The sequence below is a fragment of the Hypanus sabinus genome, unplaced genomic scaffold (assembly GCF_030144855.1).
Source record: "Hypanus sabinus isolate sHypSab1 unplaced genomic scaffold, sHypSab1.hap1 scaffold_1416, whole genome shotgun sequence".
NCBI lineage: Eukaryota > Metazoa > Chordata > Chondrichthyes > Myliobatiformes > Dasyatidae > Hypanus > Hypanus sabinus.
This window is the reverse complement of record NW_026779489.1, coordinates 80,163-95,688: the sequence shown is the minus strand read 5'-3', so window position 1 is coordinate 95,688 and position 15,526 is coordinate 80,163. Positions and strand designations below refer to the sequence as shown.

The 15,526-nt window shown below is 46.3% G+C and overlaps 4 non-coding genes across 4 annotated transcripts; 2 read left to right on the top strand and 2 right to left on the bottom strand.

Annotated features, from left to right (window-relative positions):
- The first annotated feature begins 400 nt into the window (after positions 1–400).
- Positions 401–482, top strand: trnas-uga (transfer RNA serine (anticodon UGA)). Its single transcript has one exon. It is a non-coding gene; the product is annotated as a tRNA-Ser (tRNA).
- A 5,267-nt stretch (positions 483–5,749) lies between these two features.
- Positions 5,750–5,821, bottom strand: trnae-cuc (transfer RNA glutamic acid (anticodon CUC)). Its single transcript has one exon. It is a non-coding gene; the product is annotated as a tRNA-Glu (tRNA).
- Positions 5,822–9,030: 3,209 nt separating this feature from the next.
- trnar-ucg (transfer RNA arginine (anticodon UCG)) lies at positions 9,031–9,122 on the bottom strand. Its single transcript is given in 2 exon segments — positions 9,031–9,066; positions 9,086–9,122. It is a non-coding gene; the product is annotated as a tRNA-Arg (tRNA).
- Positions 9,123–10,019: 897 nt separating this feature from the next.
- Positions 10,020–10,101, top strand: trnas-gcu (transfer RNA serine (anticodon GCU)). Its single transcript has one exon. It is a non-coding gene; the product is annotated as a tRNA-Ser (tRNA).
- Positions 10,102–15,526: the final 5,425 nt, after the last annotated feature.

Genomic DNA, 15,526 nt, shown 5'->3' with positions numbered 1-15,526 from the left:
AAATCAGAGATGCAAAGAGACCTTGTGCAATGTTTACTAAATGTTTACTTCTAGGCCTAGTCAGTGGTAAAGGAAAGCAAATGCAATTTTCACATTCAGTTCAGGAGGAGTAGAATATAAAAGCAACACCGTAATGTTGACATATGTCCATCATTATAAACCTGATTCTGATTCTGACCTTTATCCCCAACAGTGGAAGTCTCCTTCATTTACGATATTGACGCCTGTGTTATCGCTCCACATTCACATTCTAATCTAACGGGGTTGTAACAAATTCCACAGCTCTCCAATTATACTATTTGTATTGCAATGATGATTCACCATTTCCGTTACCGAAAATAAATCAAGTACACCCCTCATTTCAGATGTAGTGCTACGATTGGTGCTGAACATTAATGGAGCTGCGATGGCCGAGTGGTTAAGGCGTTGGACTTGAAATCCAATGTGGATTCCCCGCGCAGGTTCGAACCCTGCTCGCAGCGCTAACACTTCAAGCAGCAGCGTGTAGTGTGCCAATAAAATTTAACACCCTGAGCGCTGGCCCTAAACTTTGTTCAGTTGACAATCTGCAGTTGCCTTGCAAAATACCTGATCCACCCATCGGCTCGCCATCTCTGTTTTGTGAACAGTTTCCTTTGATAGTCTCACCGCAACTTTATTTTAACTTAATCCCAACGAAGTACATGACCTCACACATTCCTGCATTCCTCTTTATTCAAAATAATCACTTTTGTCCAGTTTGTGCCCTCACTGAACGAACCAATTGCAGCCTAAGTATTCTCACTGCAGCCCGCTGTCCCGCTACGTCACGTCATCAGCCTCACTCAGTCAGGACAGCTCATAAATGAAGGACGTTAATCGACCGTCATGACACTACCGATAAAAATTCTTCCAATCTGCAAAGGAGCAACGTCGACACAGATGGCACCAGATATTAGTGTTGACCTTGGGTGTCTAAGGTTATGAGACAGAAACGCACTCTCAGCGGTTCAGGAACAGCTTCTTCCCCTCTGCAATTAGAATCACGAATGGACTTTGAAGCTTAGAACACTATCTCATTTTTTAATAAATGTTTTATTTCATTTACTATTATTATTATTTTCTCTCTCTGCTAGATTATGTATTGCATTGAACTGCTGCTACTAAGTTAACAAATTTCCCGTCACATGCCGGAGATAATAAACCTGATTCTGATTCTCTGTTCAACGCGGTACTTTCCCGATTCGATTTTCATTAACGACATGGATTTCGATGTATTGAGTTCTGGTACCGTATCCAACACAAATCCGGAGCCGGTAACACTTTCTTCAATAGATCGACAGGGGAGATTCGAGAATTTGTGGAATTGACATCCCATATTTCCGTCAGTTCAATGCTCGCAGCATTTTTAGCTGAGAATATATAGCAGATTAGGAGGTCCTGATTCAGTATTACAACGGAAAACATTGAAAATTTCTTCCACCACCATCGTCCCCACACCCACATATGCTGGTCGAGGTCTTGAGTTTCTACTGCACGAAAATAACTGACAGTGACTCAATTCATCTGTATCTGGTGACGGATCTAACCGAGGGGATCATGCATTATACGTAAGTGGTGATTCCCTCAAAGTGAGCTCAAATTTATATTTATGCGCACATCTATCTGTACACACAAGCGCAATGTAAAATGTACTTGCTGATGGGTGGGGACAGGTGGCAACTCGACAAATCGACATGCCAATACAGTTTATTTAGCTACGATATTCTTACTTTGCCTAACAGTAAATTTTCAGTAGGAACAGGACGATTGATGCCGGTGTGTTCCACAACCGCACGGATGCTGAGCTCCTCGCTTCGTTCACCGACGTACTTCCTTATGTTCGACAGCGGGCGATTTATCACTCTGAGCAGAACTCTTCAACCAAATCAGAACTAACTTTTGAATTTTAAGAATTAATGGCTCTGATTTAATGCCATTTGTCTTTATAATTGAAGAAACTGGGAGAATGGCATCAATACGTATATCGGTTGAAGGGCAATGTGTAAACGCATGAACCATTTCTCCTCCTCAGTCCAAACGGTGATAATACTGACGAGCCCTGCAGCGTTCGCGTTTAAATGAAGGGACGGAAAGATCCACTTGGTTTTGTCGGTGAGGTGAGTTACTCTGGTGGTCAAGAAAACTCTGTGAGGAAAACAGTGGGCAAAAGAGAACATGAAATTGGTAAGCTGCCGCATAACTCTCTCTCTCTCTAACTGCCTTTCAAACTACCCCGTTTGCCTCTCTTGTCCTATCTACGATGTGACTCTCTCCCCTGCCTCACTTCCATGTCTCGCTTTCTCTATCTCTCTCTAATACACACTTACACGCACGATATTCTTTCTCTCCCTCCCTCCCTCCCCCCCCCCCCCTCTCTCTCTCTCTCTCTCTCTCTCTCTCTGTTTCTCTCTCTCTGTCTCTCTCTCTCTCTCTCTCTCTCTCTCTCTCTCTGTCCACATCTTCATTTGCTCCTCACTCCCACACTTTCCTCACAGCCTGAAGCGAACGGTTAGCTATCAATATTCGTGTTCAGTGAAAGGACCGCGTGATTTTAGTGGGTCGTTAATAGATTTTCTTTTATAAGACAGTTAGGGTGGAGCGTGTGGGAATGTGTGTGAACTGGTGCTGAAATGTCGGGGCTAACAGGTAATATGACATGAAGGAGTAGCGATTTTTTAAACATATCTGTCCTGGACTTTCGTTCAGTGCTCCGTTAAGACACGACCATCATGCGAAATTTCGGTTAGCTGAAAACACTTGAATTTTCAACTTATAAAAACATTTACATATTCGATAAGAAATGTTGTTCAGCTGCGGCTGGAAGAGGGGAGATTGTGATTATTACTGATTCGCTGAAGTGGTCAGCACGGTCTCTGAACGCGAAAAGCTTTCGCCGTTTCATATCACTCACTGTACAGACTCCCCATTGCTCTCTTGTCTACCGAGCGGCCCCGCCTATTGCCATAGACAAATCGGTTCGATGACCTTCCGGCAAAATCACGCTCGCCAATTGTCACTGAGCCGGTGTAATTGCCCGACATCAACCAATCTCGTCAAATGGCGTGCAACCTACCTAGCTCCCATTCGTGTATGCACATGTCAATCAAATGTGTTATCCAATTGCGAAAAGGGTTTCACCCAAGAATTGTTCCCTCCCACAGACTCTGACTGTTTCTGCCTCCCCAACTGATCAAAACTCAGAACAATGTCCCATTTTATAACATTCATATCCATATGCTTCTGATATTCATATGCTGGGGGCGCTGTCATGGCGTCGAAACAAAGGCGGGCGACAGAAATTTATCTCCTCTCACCTGGGGAGACGGTAGAGAATTTGGTGGCGGACATCGACCGACTTTTGCCCGGCAACTGCGGTATGGGGGTGGGGGGAGGATTGAGAAAAAGTCTGGGCCAGCCTGATCTTATTGAATGCCGGGTCTGGCTGAAGAGGTCTAGAGACTCGCCCTTCTTTCTGTTGTCTGTCTGTTTAAAGAAAAGGAATAAACAGGCTTTTCTTGGGCCTGCATGCTCCCCCGGGGAGATAATAGTTCGCACTCTATGTCACCAGTTCGCCTGAGGAATTATTTCCAAGTCTGAAACTGGCACAAGATTGATATCCATCTTTTGTTAATGATGCAGAATGGTACAATTTATGCTTTGCGTACAGTCTGTCTTTTCGAGCCTGCAAAGATGCTGCAAGTGTTTCATTGTACCTGTCCCTCACCCTCCCTGTGTACACGGCAATAAACCCGACTGGACCTGACAACACTCACTGAGATTTGAGCAGTGATGACCCCGGGCAGATGAGTCAAGGTGATGTCGGCAAACTGAGTGAGTAGGACCCGAGTCCAATATGGGAAATGTATGGTCACCCTCTTCTACAGAGAGACAGCGTCTCTGAGTGGATTGAGGTGCAGTGAGGAGTGAAGAAGATCAAATCTACATTGTATCGATTGCAAATTATTGTATGTAAGACCTCGCAAAGTTATTTCCAACTTTATTGAGACTGCAACTGCGATATTATTTTTCAAAGTAACGTTCTCCTTGTTCAAACAGAACAAATAACGAATAACTGCAGTAACAGTGGACAGCAGGTCAGGCATTTGTGGACGGAAAGTGATAGTTCAAACAAAGTACACTGCAGATGTTGTTGTCAAATCAACACGTACAAACAAGCTGGATAAACTCAGCAGGTCGGGCAGCATCCGTTGAAATGAGTAGACAATGGTTTGATGTTCTTTGGTGAGTTCATGTTCCTGGCGTAAGTACGAGGAGGTGTCAGAGAGCTGCCATTTGGCCTCAGTGAGGTAGAAGTCCGTCCGCCAGACTACTACGTCACCACATTTGTCTGCAGATTTGATGGTGAGGTTAGGTTTAGTGCGCAGAGAGTGGAGGGCAGTGCGTTCAGAGGGAGTGAAGTAGGAACAGGAGAGAGGAGTGGTGAAGTTGAGACGGTTGATGTCTCGACGACAGTTGTCGCTTTTCAACGGATGCTACCCGACATGTTGAGTTCATCGAGCTTGTTTGCACTTGTTGAAGAGATAGTATACATTTCATATCCACACACTGACGCTGAACTGAACGTGGAGAGCAGATGACCAGTATGGGGAATTAAGAAAGGGGCAAGGGTCGAGCGGGTGCAAGTGAGGATGTGTAGTAGTCAGCTCGATATGGGAGACTTTGGTATGACACCATCTACCATATGCAGATTTTTCAGAGCGAAAAGAGCAGTAAGTCCTTCTCGGAGATTAAGAGGCTACAGAAGGTTGGAAAATGGAGAAGGAAGTGGTAAATGAGATGCAGTGCAGGGAGATATATGGTCAGACACTTTGATATAAGAAATGAAGGAGCAGACTTTCTAAAAGGAGAGAACATGCTCACAAGAAGACTGAGGAGCTAAAAACCTCGGGAGTCCCTGCACAGCCCTCCCATTGTGACGTACACACCTGCACCATAATGTTCCAAAGGTTAATTTCCAGGTTGAGTCTGTGATGAGGAAGGAAAGTGCGATGCTCGCATTCATTTCAAGAGGACTAGAATATAAAGCAAGGATGCGATTGAGAGACTTTATAAAGAACTGGCGAGGCCTCGCTTGGAGTATTGTCAGCAGTTTTAGTTCCCTTACCTGAGAAAGTATGGCTGAAGCTGGAGAGGGTTGAAAGGAGATTCAGAGGAATGATGCTGGGATTGAATGGCTGGTGATATGAAGAGCGTTTGATGGCGCCGGGCCCGCATTCTCTGGAATTCAGTAGATTGCGCGGGACCTCATTGGAAGCTGTCGAATGGTGAAAGACCTTGACAGGGAGGATGTTGAGGGGATGATTCCTATGGTGGGAGAATCTAAGACCAAAGGACGCAGCCTCGAGATAGAGGAGCATCCTTTTGGAACAGAGATGAGGAGTGAGTTGTTCAGCCAGCGAGTGGCGAATCTGTCGGATTCGTTGCCACAGGCCCCAGTGGAGTCAGAGTCTCTTTGTATATTTGTCAGAGATCGGTAGATTCCTGATTAATCATGGCATGAAATGATACCAGTAGAAAGCAGGAGAATGGGGCTGAGAGGGAATGTCGCTGCAAACCTAATGGGCCAAACGGCCTAATTCTGCTCCTATATTTTGTGGTCTTATGTTGCTGAAATAGGTTAAGCATAGACAGGAATGGGGTGTCTGTGGCAGTAAGTTAATACACAGGATGTTTTAAAACAAGCACATTTCATTAGGCAATATCCTAATTCCCTGACCGGGAATCGAACACGGGCCGCGGCGGTGAGAGCGCCGAATCCTAACCACTAGACCACCAGGGAAGCTAATGGTGCTTTGCCTACTGCAATAGACAACTACCAAATCAGCAAAATATAAAACAAAACTTATTGGTAAATAATAATAATGAATAAATGTGATAAATATTGACGTGAATATACTGCTCAGCACTTTGCAGATCGCTTGTTCATCCACTGCTTCTGGTTAAAGAACACTCTGGACTGTATGAATCGGTGGGAAACACTCGTTCTCCAGTGTCTTTATAAAGATTGTGATATTCAGATTCTCTTATGAGCTCTGGGTCATTTTATTTTCCTGTCTCTCGCCGATTCGGGTGACATTGTTGCCGATACATCTGGTGTCTTGTTCCTCACCCTCCGCCTGGGTGGATGTAGGAGAAAGAAAACCAGACATTCAGAATTCCCGAAATAAGGTCTGGGGGTGGAATGGTAGGCTTTCCTGATCGTGCCCTAACAGTGGTCGAGAGTGCGGGAGCCCCTGGTACTGAGGACGACGTGCTGGTGACAAATAAGCCTGGATTTTTTAAATAAGCCTGATAGAAACCCCGCAATGATTTGAAAGTCCTCAGGGTAGGCAGTTCCTTGTTTGCTGGTCGCGGCACTCAGTACATGGTTTGCTTGCTTAACATCTGCTCTGGCGGTTTGTGAAGTGCCGTCCGGATCAATGAGGAGAACCTCCCGGTGAGCAGCACCGACAGAACTCAATCATTGGGTGTTGTGATTGGGGGAACAAGGGTGCGGTAAGACCCCTACATACGGAGAGCATGAAGAGTTAGTCATGAAACAACACCCCCGTTCCATCCCACACCCCTTCACACTTCCCGCCCCCAGCACCACAATACCTTCTTATCTTCTCCGAACGGTGGACTGAGAAGCCTTCCGGCAGTTCCACCGAACTGAGCCATGTCTCCATGAAACAGAGAAGACAGCAGCCCCTCATCTCCCTCCGAAACTGCAATGTTGCGCTTACGTAATGCATCTTGTTTTCAACCCATTGGCCTTTGGCTAAGAAGATGCCGGGTAAACGATGCTACATAGCCCGTCGATTTAGTCTGGCTTGAGGTCGTCCGAACCGACCTCTTTTCCGGCAATGCTAATGGCTGACCTTCGCTGACCGCTGAAACGTGCCTCACCTGAAATCCCGAGAGTCAAGTCCATCCGGTCCTTCAGCAGCTCGTTAAACTGCTGACTAAGTTAGACAGCTCAGAAGTACGTTTCTTAAAGGGAAATTGAGGGTTTCAGTTTGCAGCGACAGTGGTTCAGAAGAAATACGTCTTGACTTTTTGCGAGCTGTCTGGTGGGAATAATTCACCCAGTGGAGGGAGTCTAGGACAGACGGCACTGCTTCAGAATACAGGGGCTCTCCTTTGGAAGAAAGATGATGATAAAATTGTGGTGAATCAGAGTGGGGAATCATTGCTATGGTCGGCTGTAAAGGCGGAGCAATTCGGTTTTTGTAAAACAACAGTTGGTTAGTTTCTGAAAAGTCAGGGCGTCTGAGGTCACGGGCAGATGGCGGAGAAATGGAGGTTGAGGGGAACAGCAAAGGTATCAGGACCATCCCCCAACGTTTCAGCAGAAAGCATCAGCGCCCACTAGCCACCAAATAATCAATAGCAACGTCCCCAAAGACAGCTGTGCTCAATGGTGGAGGGCTTCACCGGACATGTACTGGGCCGAAACCACCACCGTCTGTAGGAACTTACGTTCAATGACATCGATGTTTCCATACCACCTTACCATTCGGCGTCAGTCGATACACACTATATCACTGCTACAGAAATGTGTCAAGGTTTCAAATATCCTGCCGATCTCCGCAAACTCCTTTGAAAAAAGAGGCGCCGCCGTCCTTCCTTCGCATTTGCACTTGTGATGTTTCCAGGGCAAACCCTCTGAAATAGGAACACCCGGGGATTTAAAGTTGCTCACCCTCACTGATCCTCCGATGAGGCCTGGCTCGTGGACCTCTGGTTTCTTCTCCCTTTGCTTTGCTTGCATTGAGTGGGACGTTCACGGGCGGGGTGGAAGCTGGAGGCGAAGTGGTTGACGTTGTCGAGCTCAGTGTGAATGCAGGAAGCGGCAGCAATACATTGGTCGACGTAGCGCTGGGAGCGCTGGGGTGCGTTACCGGAGAAGGTGTGGTACATTGGTTTGGTAGATTGATTTACTTCGGCAACGTAAAGGGAGACATATCTGGGACCCATGCTGGTGTCCATGGTGACCCATTGAATTTGGAGTAAGTGAAACAAGGCGGAGAAGAAACTGTATCGGTGAGGACTGGATTTCCATGGAGAAAATGAGACGGTCAGCGCCAGGGAATTGAAAGTCAGCCAGTTGATGAGCGCACGGGAAGGGTTGCGAATGCGGGTGGGAAGAGACTGAATTACGGGGCATAAGATGGACTGGAGCTACGAGAACACAGGATCAGCGAGGTAGGAACAGGCAGAGTCAGTGGGCTTACCCGGACAATCAGGATTGTGAATAGAGTAGGAGGTAGGAGCGAGCAGTTCAGGGCAACGGAACCATGAGTTCTCCACAGTGAATGGAGGTTCTCCGGAGTTGATGATGTCAGTGGTAATGCCGGATACAGTTCCCTGATCGTCCGGAATCGGGCTTTTTCAAGGTGTAGGCGTGAGGATGTGTCCCAGAGTTACCGACTGGTCTCAGCAAGGTAGAGGTCAGTCCGCCACTCTACAACAACAGCACTTTGTCTGCGGGATTGATGGTAAGTTTGGGACCGGTGCTGAGAGATTGGAGGGCAGTGCATTCAGAGGGGGTAAAGTTCGAGGAGAAGTGAGGATTCCTGATGTTGAGGCGGTTGATGTCTAGTCGGGAATTAGTGATGAAGATATCCCAGAGCAGGCAGAGAACCAGCGCGTTGTGTCCAAGAAGAGGAGGAGGGTTGGAAACAGGAGAATGTACCGCCAGTGCTGCGTGGTGAATTCTTGCCGATGAGGTGTGCTCGGAGACGGAGCTGAATGTGAAATAAACTTCACCTTCCCAGCAGCAGCTCCTCCTGAACGTCTGAGAAGGTCCAGCCAATTGTTTATGAAATTGTCTGCAGAAATACTGCACAGACTAGACACATAATATTATATGTTGTGTACAACCAAGACGAGGCATTACTTATCCCCGAGGGTGGAGAACTCCGATTAATCCCCAGGCGGAATTGAGACAACCATGTTGCAAGTAGTGAGAGACAGAATGGAACCGAATCCGCCAGTTTGTCAAAAAGACCGTGGCAGGACTCGAACCTGCAATCTTCTGATGACTTCCACCAGTCAAGCACCGAAGTCAGACGCCGTATCCATTAGGCCACACGGCCGTATTCTGCGAGAAAGGCCAAGAGGGAAAATGGGGAAATGCTGAATGCAGCAAGGAGTTTCCACCTGTAAAATGATTTCCTGACCGAGCTAAAAGTACTCGGCTGCAGTGATTTCATCCCAGGTGAGCATTCGACCATTGTTGTGTCAATATCTCTCCATGCATTCCTACTTTGGGCTGGTCAATATTTCATTTCTGTCATACAGAAAGGAATGGTCACAGGCACACGTCACTGTCTTTTGCAGCAGTTATATTCTGGGATTGCAATCAGTGACAAAGGTCCACCACATTCAATGCATTAATGACAGAGTAAACTCGACTTCTTATTAGCTACTTCAGCCGTGGGATTGGTATTCCAGAACAGGGCGGCCATGTGTTTGTGTCGGTTCAGCGTTAGGGTGTTCGGATCTGCGGCTGCGCACGGCCGGACGGGACATTCAGCGCGTCTTAATGTGGTAATCATCGGGTTATTGCATTTGCCCAATACACGGAAAATCGTCATTCTCCAACCAGATGGCAAACTCCTATAACATCTGTTTACTTGAATTCGAGCAATGTGATAGCAGAAGCTATTGAAATTTTGTTCAATTCAACATAAATTTATCTCATTTTACAACTCTAAACATTCACAGTTTCTCCGAGTTACAGAGCACGGAATCGATACTTATGCCACAGCAGCTCCATAGCGTCTAAAGTCCATAAGATACCTATTTCCATGTTTCCTGTGGTTGACACATATCTCTCGAAACTGCCCTTATCCACGTACATGAATTTCTGATAAGCACGGCGAGCAAAGCAAATCGGCAGAGAATCTGAATAGAAACGTGTAGACCTTAAGCAGAAGTTTTAAATGCTGTGAATAAATTCAGAAGTTCGGAACACAAGAGCGAGAAGAGCAGACGAGGTGGCCGAGAGGTTAAGGCGATGGACTGCTAATCCATTGTGCTCTGCACGCGTGGGTTCGAATCCCACCCTCGTCGCGACATGTTTATCGGGGGGACCACCTCTGAAACTGCCACTTTAAAACATCCTAGCCTCCAAATTTAGTCACAGGGACGCCGGACGGTTTGTTATGCGAATCATGAAAAGCAATGTTCATCATTATTTTCTCAACAAATTTAGCAGCAATACCACAAGGTACAGGAACAGAGTTAGGCTATCCGGCTCAACGATCTCCGCCATTCCATCACGGCTGAGGCCTCACCTTGAGCATTCTGAACAGTTTTGGGTCCCTCATCTTATAAAATATGCACTAGCATTGGAAAGAGTCCAGAGGACGTTCACACGGATGATTGATGTCTCTGGGACTGTACTCGCTGGAATTCAGATGGATGAGAGGGGGATCTCATTGAAACTATCCCAATGTTGAAAGGACTACACAGAATAGATGTGGACAGGGCGATTCCCATGGTGGGAGAGTCTAGGACAAGATGGCACAGCGTCAGGATAGAGGAGCGCCCTTTCAAAACCGAAATGGAGAGAAATATTTTAGCCAAAGACTAGTGAATTTGTGGAATTTATTGCCACATCCAGGTGTGCAGGCCAGGTCGTTTGGTTTACTTAAGGCAGGGATTGATAGGTTTTTAATTGGACATGACACCAAAGGTTACGGGGAGAGGGCTGGGAACTGGAGTTCTTGAGGAGAGAAATAAAAAGATCAGCCATGATTGAAAGGCGGAGCAGACTTGATGAGCCAGATGGCCAAATTCTGCTCCTCTGTCTTATGGTCTTATGGTCATACATATCATTCCTCTAATTTCCATTCCCGTGTCTTCTCATCGACACAGTTGACTCCCTTACTACCTGTCCACCTCTTCAACCGCCGCTTTAAATGTACCCAATTCCTTGCCCTTCACTGCTTTCTGTGGCAATAAATTCCACAATCCATAACTGTCTGGTTACAGAAACTGCTTCTAGTCCCTTTTCTAAAGTGATGTCTTTATCTGAGGTTGTGCCCGCTGGCCATCGACACTCGCACTACATTACAATCCTCTCCATGTCCATTCCAACTCAGCCTGACAATAGTCGGTAGATTTCAATGAGATCTCCGTCTCATTCTTCCACATTCCAGCGACCAAGGCCCAGGGTGCTAAAATATTCCTCATATATCACTCTTCTCTTCCTGGCATCAGTCTCCTGACCGACCTCTGCACTCTGACCTTTGGCGGCACATCCATTGTAGATAAGGGACGAAAACCTTTCACTAGATTCCAAGTGCGGTCTCAGCGAAACCTAACAAAGGCTCAGCATTACATATTTCTTTTTACTTTCTATTTCTCTCGAAATAAACGCTGACATTGTATTTACCTTCCTCACTACCGCGTCAAACTGGCAATGAAACTTTAGAGAATCCGCACTGGGTCTCCGAACTCATGTCACATCTCTTCTTTGCTGATTTGTCCCGATCAGAGAATAGTCTTCGCCTTGATTACTTCGAGCTCAATGCATTTCCATACAATGCCCTGCAGCATAGTCCATCTCCCACTTCATTGCCCGTCTCGTCATCTGCCCAAGGTCTTCCGCACACTTTCTGCCTTCCCAAGACCACCTACCATTCAACCGATATTTGGGTTTTCCTCAGATATTGCCGCAAAGCCACCAATTTCATCATCCCGATTACTGACATATACTGTGTAAAGGTGCAGCCCCAATACCGACTAGTAACCGATAGCCAAGTCCTCTTTAACTCACTGTTTGCCTCCACCCAGTCAGCCATTCGTCTATCTATGGCGGTATCTCTGCTGTATTATGAGGGGCGTTTATGTTCAGTTTATCAGACGTATGCGCTGCGCTTTGTCAACGAGTACTGAAAGTCCAGTAAGCAAAATGTTGTGTCTTGTAGCGGTGTGCTACACGCAGCGCTAAAATAACGACACGGAGTCGGTAAACTGCAGAATAACTTTATTCGAACTACACAGCCTTGCTTTTAAGCCTCCCTCAACCTGCCCCCCGTGGGTCCAGATGCTCCAAAAGTCACGTACTCACAAACCCCTGCAGGCTATCTCCCTTAGCCGGAACGCTGGCTAATTGTGAGCCGGTTCGGATGTGCCAGGAAATGGGTCGCCACGGTCTTTCCTTTGTTTATTCTGCCTGTTATTTCCTCAATGAATTCCAAACAATTTGTCAAGCTGGCTTGCTCCTTGAGGAAATCGTGCTGGGTTTGGCCTGTTTTATTGTGTGCCTCGAAGTGCCGCGAAACGACAACGTTAATAAAGGACTGCAACATCGTCCCAAACACTGAGGTCAGGCTGATGTTCTCCCTTTTGCTTCCGTCCCTTCGTAAAGAGTGAAATACGCTTCCGATGCTATTCGAAAATATTGTGCTTCCCGAAGGACCACTACAAGTGCCTCCACGATATCTTCGGGCAAGAGGGTTGGCGTCAATGTCGACAAAACATGCGATGGCGAATAGTTTCGCTTTTTCGCTTTCTCTGTGTCTGCCCTTCAATTTATTATCAGAGTGTGCAGACTTTATACAGCCTTCAGAGAGAGAGATAGAGAGAGAGAGAGAGAGCGAGCGAGAGGGGGAGAGAGAGAGAGAAAGAGAGAGAGAGAGAGAGAGAGAGAGAGAGAGAGAGAGAGAGAGAGAGATCGTTCAAAAATAAAAGCACTAAAACAGTATTCACAACTCAAGGTCACAAATTCAGACATCTCTGCTGCCGGACAAGAATCCACCAGTTGCAGGCCACAGCCTCAGGCCAGCACAGAGGCGAGCAAACCCCGCGGAGAAGCGAGCAGAGCCGAACAGTCTCTCGACTGCGACTCCGACAACGGCCCATTTCGATCTGTCCAGTTTCTTAAATCGATAATACATTGGGTCATTCCTCGTTCTGTGTTACTTCGACACGGCCACGCGCTCCGGTTTCGTCACTTCGATTCGTCAGTACCCGACACGTACATCGTCTGTATTTCCACTTGTAATCATGACTTAGAGAGTGTATCCAAGTTTGCTTATAACCTGAAAGGAGGTGAGAGGACCGGTTGCAATGCGCAAATTTGGACTTGCGTATTGATAGATAGAAAGAGTAAATAAAAAGTCTGCACATGCAGGTTAGTTATTGAGGGAAGAAGCATCAAGTGAAGAATATTACACAGAAGTGAAATTCAAAGGTATTGGGATGTCCTTCCGTGTGAGATTTAGAAAAGTATGTATGATGGTGCGTCATACTGTTAACGCAACAAGTAACACTGTTGTATTTATTACAACAGGGCTGGAGTTTAGAAATACAACTGTGCAGTGTATTAACACAGCCACACCTCGACTACTATGTACGGCTCAGAATTCCCTATTTAAGAGAGAATACGTTCACGTTGACAGTCCAGAACCTATCACCACAGCGAATTCCTGAATCAAAGGTGTGCTCTTATCACGAAAGGCTAAAGATTATAGAGTGAGGGGTGACCTATTTGAACCAGACAGAACCTGAGAGGACACAGCCGGGTAGATGTTGAGAGGGAGGCAGAGAAACACCAGCACGAAAACGGGCACTTCAACCTATGAACTCCTTGCCAGCCATCAAAGTCTATTTTAAAACTAAATATGCTCCAGCCCTTCATACTCCCCTTACACTCCCACTTGTTCTCATGCGTAGCCTGCCGCTCACCTGCATTTAAAGAAACACATAAAACAAACCAAAATCACACATATATATGGGATGTTGGAGGAATCTGGAATATCAGGGTTAAATATCTGAGATCCCGGGGATTCCGTGTAATCTCCACTTAACCCACCCAAGGGATATGTATACACTTGCAATAGAGCTTCCAACAAGCGGACATAATGGGGCCGATTGACAATAGACAATAGGTGCAGAAGTAGACCATTCGGCCCCTCGAGTCTGCACCACCATTCTGAGATCATGGCTGATCATTCACTATCAATACCCAGTCCCTGCCTTGTCCCCATATCCCTTGATTCCCCTATCCATCAGATATCTATCTAGCTCCTTCTTGAAAGCATCCAGAGAATTGGCCTCCACCGTCTTCCGAGGCAGTGCATTCCACACCTCCACAACTCTGGGAGAAGAAGCTCTTCCTCAACTCTGTTTTAAATAACTGACCTCTTATTCTCAATCCATGCCCTCTGGTACTGGACTCTCCCAACATCTGGAACATATTTCATGCCTCAATCCTATCAAATCCTTTAATTATCTTCAACGTTTCAATCAGATCCCCTCTCAATCTCCTCAATTCCAGCGTGTACAAGCCCAATGTCTCCAATCTCTCTGCGTAAGACAGCCCTGTCATCCCAGGAATCAACCTAATGAATCTACGCTGCACTTCCTCAATTGCCAGAATGTCCTTCCTTAAACCTGGAGACCAAAACTGTACACAATATTCCAGGTGTGGTCTCACCAGGGCCCTGTACAAATGGAAAAGGACATCCTTGCTCTTGAACAACTGAGGTATATCGCAATTTCCTCTCGTGGAAAAGAGTGAATATCTGGAATTCTCCACCTTAGGGGTTCGCTGAGATTAGATCAATGGCTGTACATAATAAGGAAGGGGATACATATTCAAAGATTGGGATTTAGTACAATGGGAGCCTGGAACAGGAGAGAAGTTGAGAGATGGTAAAGATCCATGGATATTATCGACTGTCAGGACTGGCTTGAGGGGCTGAATCGCCGACAGCTGCACCTGTTTTATTATCTTCCTGTCTAAAGTGAAAGAGGGATCCCGGGTGGTAAACTCGGAACACAGGGACTTGGAGGGAAGTGTTGGTGGATTTACCTTCAGGATGATAATAATAACAATAACAGCCCATTCAAACAAAGCAGAACCAGACTGTGTTTGTGATCTGCACCAGCTCCTTTAAACATGCCGCTTTCAAGTGGCCGTCATATTATCTATTCCCATCTGTCCTTAGGGAATTACGCAGCCACCCTTTGAATAAGTATTGAACTGAATTTTGAGGAACTATCTCCACGTGTAAACAAGGCCCACGACAGTTGCAGATACCAGCTGTGTTCCTAGGAATCTAATGGCAAATCTCCTGTGGAAAATGATCGTGCACAGGACAAACGCCCCCACATCAGCAGAGTGTCCATGTTGGACTCTGGGATGTGCATACAGGAATATAATAGATATTGAGGGAGCGCGGGCAGACATACGCAGTATCAAACCCCATACTGTAATGTTGAACCCAGTGTGTGATGTGCTCTCACCCACGACCATTTCCACCCGTACAATGGCCCATCATCATCAGGCCGCTCTTTTTCTCACAATCTTCCTCAGTACCTGGAACACGAGAGCTTTGCTCACTCTGTTGTTGAAATAAAATGTTTAGACCGGACGTAGTGCAGAAAGGTTTTATGAGGATGCTACTTGGTCTTGAGGGTCAGAATTATGAATTTGGCCAGGCTGAGTGTTTATGCCTTGGAAAGTAGACGAATGGGGATGAAA